General features: G+C 35.6%; 1 non-coding gene across 1 annotated transcript; it reads right to left on the bottom strand.

Annotated features, from left to right (window-relative positions):
- Positions 1–7769: 7769 nt before the first annotated feature.
- LOC131150066 (small nucleolar RNA R71) lies at positions 7770–7876 on the bottom strand. The gene has a single exon (XR_009135451.1). It is a non-coding gene; the product is annotated as a small nucleolar RNA R71 (small nucleolar RNA).
- Positions 7877–8604: the final 728 nt, after the last annotated feature.

Genomic DNA, 8604 nt, shown 5'->3' with positions numbered 1-8604 from the left:
TAATCCCAATGCAGTCACTCAAGGACATGCAGCACTAACGATAAAAGTAGAAGGTTTGTGAAGATTTGTAGCCTCCAAATTTGCAATGGATTTATCTATGAGTATTTTATCATTTTTCTTGCTAAAGATATAAGGCACTTTCCACAAAGTTCTAATCCACCATCAATACAAAAATATATGAATGTAACACACACGCACACAGTCACATGTGCACACACAAGCACACACACGCACACAGTCACACTCGCACACTAGTTTACAGAAGAAGAAGAAGAAGAAGAAGAAGAAGAATAAGAAGAAGAAGAAGAAAACCTACTTGTTCGCTTTACGACAGTGGCAACGGCGGCGGTGGGAGGAGCGAACGGTGATAGGAGAACGGCACACACACAAACGCACACAACACACACACACTGGTTTGTTGAAGAAGATCAAGAAGAAGAAGAAGACCTAGGAGGAGCCAGCGGTGGTTAGGGAAAAAAGGGAAATGAGGGGGAGATTGGGGAAAACAGGGAAAATAAAAGAGGTATTACTGATGGGAACCGTCACTAATAAGGGGCTAATAGTGACGGATCTTCAAATTTGCCATTAATACTTTGAAATAATTTTTTTTATTATTTTTTAAAATAAAAGAGGTATTAGTGACGGTTCCCAAATCCGTCACTAATAAGGAGCTAATAGTGACGGATCTTTGAATTCGTCACTAATACTCTAAAATAAATTTTTTTTTATTTTTTTTTATATAAGAAAAGTATAAGTGACGGTTCCCAAATCCGTCACTAATAAGGGACTAATAGTGACGAATCTTCAAATTCGTCACTAATACTCTAAAAAAATTTTTATTTTATTTTTTTAAATAAAAGAGGTATTAGTGGTGGTTCCCAAATCCATCACTAATAAGGGACTAATAGTGACGGATCTTCAAATTCGTCACTAATACTCTGAAATAAATTTTTTTTATTTCTTTTAAATAAAAGAGGTATTAGTGACGGTTACCAAATCCGTCACTAATAAGGAGCTAATAGTGACGGATCTTCAAATTTATCACTAATACTCTGAAATAATTTTTTTTTTAAATAAAAATGTGTTAGTGATGGTTCCCAAATCCGTCACTAATAAGGGGCTAATAGTGACGAATCTTCAAATTCGTTACTAATACTTTGAAATAATTTTTTTTTATTTTTTTAAAATAATAGTAGTAACGGTTATTTAATCGTCACTAATAAGAATCTTTTAGTGACGAATCTAATTCGTCACTAATACCGCATAAGTCATCACTAATATTTTCCCGAGATAATTTTTACACGAAAAATGTTTTCCCGTGATTTTTTCCTAGTTTTAGTGATGAAAATATTAGTAACGGTTTTAAATCCGTCACTAATAGTTTCGTCACTAAAAACTAGTTTTTTTTTTTGTAGTGTCACTTAAAATAAGCACTTTTTTAAAAAAGTGGCGTTTGTTTGTACTACAACAAACACTTATTGCAGAATGTATCAAAGTTACTCATACCATGTGCACTCCGATTAAAATTTCAAAGATGCCTAGGCAATTTAATATTATGAACCATTCATTTCTTTTTCAATTTGTTATCTTCTTCACATGCATAAGGTTGTAAACTATAAATTGTAAGTTTGCTTGGATTTCAGACTTTTGAAGCAAGGAATATAAGGAGGTTCAAAAAGACTTAAATTTTTCAAAAATATGTTTGCATTGTTAGTATTTTTTTGCTTCATCTTTCCCTTATAGGCTCATACTTTCCAAGACCCACATAAATGCTAATTATACCAAGTAATATTAAATTCAGAATGCAAAATGTACTAGTTTCATATTATTACTACGAAACCCCATAATGGCAAATATGTTGCAAAATCAAACTACCTTTTACATGCCTTCTAAACGAGATTGGTGCATCATTTGTTCGAGCCTGGTGGTCTACGTGGCCTAAGGTTACAGTGCAACACCAGCTCTTTAGGAATGTCCGCCGGAGGCCTCGCAGCAAAATCATGTGGCATGGTCAGCCTAATCGTATAGAACAGCACCGGATGAGTAGGCATGTCCTTTGTAAGACCTGGGGGAACATTCAGGGACTGCTCTCTAATGGGTGGTGTAGAAAAACGTGCCAGGGGCAACTGCACATCCTCAAGAGTCACCTTTGGTGCTCTCGTCTCATCTGAAATTTGTTCGTGCTCACTCAGGGCCGCTCGGCCCCTAGAAGAAGACTCTCCCCTTGGCAGGTCCTAGACCCTCTGCCGCTTGGTAGCGGGTCGTGGCGAGTGGCCATGCTTTGAGGCAGCCCAAGACTTTGTTGATGGAGGCATTAGCGAGGAAAGATGAAACCCTAAGATTTATGTTGAAAACAAAATTTTTTTTAGAGGGGCATACTTAACAATAACATTATGAGAAAATATTCACCCATTTACTCTAGAATTTCTCTAGTGTTTCATATTGTCTTCAAGTCTATACAATCTTTGGTATGTGCTCAACTTTGAATGTTGATAATTTAATATAGCTTCATGATTTTTTACAAAACCAAGGTTTTACTATAATATACTAGTCATATTAAATATTCATATCCAATTAATATCAATGAAATTCTTAAATCAGTTGAGCATAAGTCATTATACAACTACAATTAATTTAGACATAAGATGTCCAATAAAATGTTGTGTTTAACATCTCAAATTTAAATTTTACTTAAAATTTCAAAAGTTTAAAAGCTATCATCCATATACTTCTTGCAATAATCTTTATTTTTAATGGAAAAAAGGATTTGTAAAATGACAATATATTCTCAATAAATACGAACACTACTCCAACATCACAAAAATAATATATAACACTTCAATGCCAGCTACAACTCAAAACAAATCAATTTCAAGAAAACAAACTAGAATTACACATTTCAAAGACCAAATCAAAGACAAAAAATATATTAGACATGGTAAAGCAAGTAATAGAAGCTTAATTCTAATCTCTATACTCCAAAAATAATTTAAAAAAAATACCAAATCATACACACACGCACACAGTCACACACACACACACGCACACGCACACTGTCACACACACACACACACACACACACACATTGTCACACACACACACACACAACCGTACACACACACGCACACACACATATAGTCCTTTGTAGGAGAAGAAGAAGAAGAAGAAGAAGAAGAAGTCTTACCTAAGAGCGGCGGAGGTGGCAGTGGCAGGAGGGGAAGACAGTGGAAACGAGTAGCGACGCGGCGACGTGGTGGGTGGCGGCTCAAGACTCAGTAGCGGGAGGACACCATTGTGCACAAGGAGGATGAGCGAGGAACAGGAGGGAGAAGGAGGAGCAGGTCGAGAGGAGGAGGGAGGAGATGGCAGAAGCACGACGCGGGAGGAAGGAGGGAATTTGGGGGGAGTTAGGGAAAATATGCCAAGGTTAAGGGATTTAGGGTTTTGAGTATTAGTGATGATTTCAAAACCGTCACTAATATTGTTCAATAAATTATTTCTATTTTTTTTAAATAAAGAAGTATCAGTTGCAAATTTTCAAATCTATCACTAATAAGGAGCTAATAGTGACGAATCTTCAAATTCGTCACTAATATTGTGAAATATATATTTTTTTTATTTTTTTAAAATAAAATAAGTATTAGTAATGGTTCCCAAATTCGTCACTAATAATGGGCTAATAGTGACGAAATTGAAGATTCGTCACTAATATTGTGAAATGAATTTTTTTTTATGTTTTATTTAAATAAAGGTAGTATTAGTGATGGTTTCCAAATCCGTCACTAATAAAGAGATAATAGTGATGAATCTTCAAATTCGTCACTAATATTGTGAAATTAATTTTTTTTTATTTTGTTTAAATAAAAGAAGTATTATTGATGGTTCCCAAATTTGTCACTAATAAGGGAATAATAGTGGCGAATCTTCAACTTCCTCACTAATAATGTTTAATAATTTTTTTTATTTTTTAAATAAAAGAAGTATTAGTGACGATTCCCAAATCCGTCACTAACAAGGGGATAGTAGTGATGAATCTTCAAGTTCGTCACTACTAGTGTTTAATAATTTTTATTTTATTTTTTTAAATAAAAGAAGTATTAGTGATAGTTCCCAAATTCGTCACTAATAATGGGCTAATAGTGACGAATCTTCAAATTCGTCACTAATATTGTGAAATAATTTTTTTTTTTTAAATAAAAGAACTATTAGTGACGGTTCCCTAAACCATTACTAATAAAGCACTAATAGTGACAAATGTGCATAACTGTCACTAATACTTTGAAAAAATATTTTTATTTTTTAATGCAATAATAATAGTGATGGTTTATTAACCATCACTAATAAGTTCCTTTTACTGACACATTGAAATCGTCACTAATACATCAAGAATCGTCGTTAATATTTTCCCAAGATAGTTTTCGCGCGAAAAGTGGTTTCCCACGCTTGTTTGAGTGGGGAAAACTGGTTTTTAGTGATGGAGGTATTAGTGAAGGATGAAATTTCGTGACTAAAAGTTTAGTATTAGTAAAGGATGGAATTTCATCACTAATACCTTAACTATTAGTGACGGTTTTAGAAAACCATCACTAATATTGAACTTTTAGTGACAAAATTCCATCCTTCACTAATACCTCCATCACTACAACCCAATTTTCTTGTAGTGTATGGATGTTCCTAAAGCTGGGGCACACTCAGAAGATCCTATTTTGGAGCACTTGGACAGACTTGAGTTAGAAATGATGGCACGCATTGATGCTTTGGAACCAGGAACGCGAGAACGCCTTGATAGGTTCGGCATGCATTCTTGATCTCCTTCACCGTAACCAATAGGATCCCTTCTTCCTTTTTTGGTGAAGGAAAAAAGGGGAGAAAGCTTTATTGGTGTTGATTGCTGTGTTGACTAATTGACACTTGTTCACTTATTTTTGATTTATGTATGTTCTTTGGTATGCTTTTTGTATATGATTGTGTTGAATGAATCATTGTGTTGATGACTGAGGCATAACATTCACGGTCTAGCATATCGTTGTGATGCTTATTGAGTATGGTATATGCTCATGGGAAATAGAGATATATTTTTGTGGGTACTATTGTGCTAGGATGCTTGATCATGATATCTGCTTTGGATTGGATATGATAAACCTTGCTTAACTCTTATGTTTGTTTGCTTATCTTCTGATAACGTATATTTACTATTGAGTCATACTGATCATTTTAGGAATTGATGCTTGATATCCTTGGGCAATTGATTACGCGCTTAAATTGCGTAATTAGGTGCTTTAATTCATGCATTGCAAATGATATTTTGTATTTAAATGCCTAATTACTCTCAATATTCTAACATTGTGTTCTATTTATAAAATTTGGGTTTTATTGAGTAATGTATGAAATTTTGGTGTTTTTTATTGCAGAGCAACTGTTGGAAGCTAAAAAAAACCGATAGTACTTTGCAATCTGTGCGTAACTCTCTCATCAAACCTCTGATTTAGATGATTCAAGATGCCGTAGAAAGATAAGAAAACAATCTACAATTTTTGTGTTTTATGTTTTGCAAAATACTGGTAGAATCAAGGCAGAAATCAGACGTGAAGTTAGCATACGCCGTTTTATGGATTTTTTCGACAATTCTTCATAATCTTGGCGTAACTTTCTTATACGAGCTCCGATTGAGATGATTCAAAATTCTAGGAAAATCTAAAAAAGAGCTCTACATCTTTTATGTTTTAAGCTTTGAGAGTTACAAGCTGTAAGAGGGTCGAAAGTGGGCTTGAAAGAGGAGGGCAGTTCATGTACCTTTGAAAAAAAAAAAATCAAAAAATCAAAAAATGAGATATGACCCAGCCATGCAGCCGGGTCATCTCATAAGGGCAGTGTGCGCTGGGTACATCCAAAGGAAAGACAAAAGAATGGAAAGAAAAAAAGAAAGGAAAGAAAAGCAAAGAAAGAAAGGACAAAAGGAAAGGATGAAAAAGTCAACAAGGGAGGGTTTCCTTGTGGAAGGAGTGCCGTGTGCAAGAGGAGATTTGGAGAGAGCAGCATGCGCTGGGGGCTTGAGGGAGAGAGGCCGCACTATACCAAAAAAAAAAAAAAAGATTTTTCTTGGGGAGAAACACAAGGGAGGCAAAAAAACAAAAAAAAAAACCACATAGAGTTTCTTGGAAAAATTATTTTTTTGGGAGCTTTCTTGTGGATTTCTTTTGGGGGTGCTGTGAAGATACATACACAGCCAGGAAAGGAGAGTTGGAAGCACGCAAAAATACTATCTTTTCAGAATCGGAAGGCGGCGAACAACGGCGGTGTTCGGGGTGTTCGTGACGCGCGACGGCTGTGCGGCGAGTGTTGATCTTTCCCGTACGCTCCAAATTGAAGAAAATATGGTGAAATCTGTTATGTTGGATTTTATTTTCGGAATGAACTAAATTTTTGAATTCTAGGAAAACGATGTAGCCAGTTTCGAACTATGCTTGCTCTTTGATGCTAATCTGAAATAGTTTTCATTAATGTTTGTTTGAGTTATTTTGTGCCTAATGCTTTTAATTAATTGGCCATTAATTAAATGATTTTAGTCTTGTGATTTGCTACCGAAATGGGGGATTATAGGATAGATCTTGGATAATTCAGCGTAGGTAAATATAGAGATCGAAAGACTTGTATGAACCTACGTAGCATAAAAAATCGAGGGTCTTACTGCGTTCTTGCATTATTAATTTACATACTCTTATGTTAAATAATAAACAAGAATAGGTTCCGATTGACTATCGAAAGAGGCTTTTGGAAAAATTGGCGATTTGCTAACAAACAGAGAAAACGAAGTTAAATTAGCTAAATGAGTAAAGCATAGTGAGAAACTAGGTGAAATCGGTTTCCTAGAAGTTTTCACCATCATCAACTTGACACGCGGTATCCAGTTTTAAATTCTCCTGAATAGTTTATTTAAAGTAGCTTTGTTTAAATTTTGCAGTCTGAAATTATTAATTTTTCTAAATAAAATCAAGGTTAGTAAAATTTCGGTACTTGGTAAAATTAAGACATCAATCCCTGAGGACGATACTCTACACATCATTATATTACAAAACTACGATACTGTGCACTTGCAGTTTGCACCGGCCAAGTTTTTGGCGCCGTTGCCGGGGATTGAGTTTTTCTTATTTTTGCCAATATCGATACAAAGTAATCTTGGTTTTAATTTAGAATTTTATTTTTATATTTTTATTTATTTATTTTCTTTATTTTATTTTATTTTATTATTTTTTTTTGTATTTTTGGTGTGTTTTTTTTTATGTTGGATGCGCAGGGCTAGAACACGTGACATTATTCCTTTTGATCCGGAGATTGAAAGAACGCTTAGAGCACTAAGAAAAAAAAGGGTATTAGCCATGGAGAATAGACAAGATAATGCGCAGCCACGCGCCTTAAAAGATTATGTGCGACCAGTTGTGAATGACAATTATTCGGGTATCGGACGTCAGCCCATTAATGCCAACAATTTTGAGCTCAAACCCGCATTAATCAGCATGGTGCAGCAGGCCCAATTTAGTGGATCGCCACTTGATGATCCCAATATCCATCTGGCGATGTTTTTGGAGATTTGTAATACTGTGAAGATCAATGGTGTTACTAAAGACACCATTAGACTGAGATTATTCCCTTTCTCTTTGAGGGACAAAGCAAGAGGTTGGCTACAGTTGCTACAACTTGGGAGTATTACTAGTTGGCAGGACATGGTAGAAAAATTTCTAGCTAAATTCTTTCCACCTGCAAAAACAGCTCAACTCAGGAGTGAGATTGGTCAATTCAAGCAGCATGATTTTGAATCACTCTATGAAGCATGGGAAAGGTATAAAGATTTGATTCGACGATGCCCACAACATGGATTGCCAGATTGGTTGCAAATTCAGATGTTCTATAATGGGTTAAATGGGCAAACGCAGACTTTAGTTGATGCTGCATCTGGGGGAACTTTGATGTCAAAGACACCTGAGGGTGCTACTACTCTTTTGGAAGAAATGGCCTCAAATAACTATCAATGCCCAACTGAAAGAACTATGGCTAAGAAAGTTGTTGGAATTCATGAATTGGAGCCGTTTGCTGCACTTTCAGCTTAAGTTGCTTCTTTGTCTCATCAGATTTCATCTTTGACAACCCATAGGATACCACAAGGTGCAGAATATGTGGTAGCTACAAGTAGGACAGATCCGAGCATTGGAGTGAGTCAAGAACAGGTTTAATACATCAATAATCGGAACTACAATTATCGTGGTGATCCTTTGCCACAATATTACCATTCAGGGCTTCGAATCATGAGAATTTGTCTTATGGAAATACAAGGAATGTGCTGCAACCTCCTGCAGGATTTGATAGTCATCAAGGTGAGAAGAAGATGTCGCTTGAGGATGCCATGATATCTTTTGTTTAGGAGACAAAAGCAAGGTTTAAAAAGACAGATGCATGGCTAGACAACATTGAGACTCATTGCAACAATATGGGAGCCACTATGAAGAACCTTGAAATACAAATTGGGCAACTGGCCACGACTATAAATACCCAACAGAGAGGAACTTTTCCTAGCAACACAGAAGTGAATCCTAAGGAACAATGCAATGT

This window comes from Malania oleifera, chromosome 2 (assembly GCF_029873635.1).
Source record: "Malania oleifera isolate guangnan ecotype guangnan chromosome 2, ASM2987363v1, whole genome shotgun sequence".
In the NCBI taxonomy this organism is placed as follows: domain Eukaryota; kingdom Viridiplantae; phylum Streptophyta; class Magnoliopsida; order Santalales; family Ximeniaceae; genus Malania; species Malania oleifera.
Note: the sequence above shows the minus strand (reverse complement) of the source record. Positions and strands in the feature narration are given on the sequence as shown.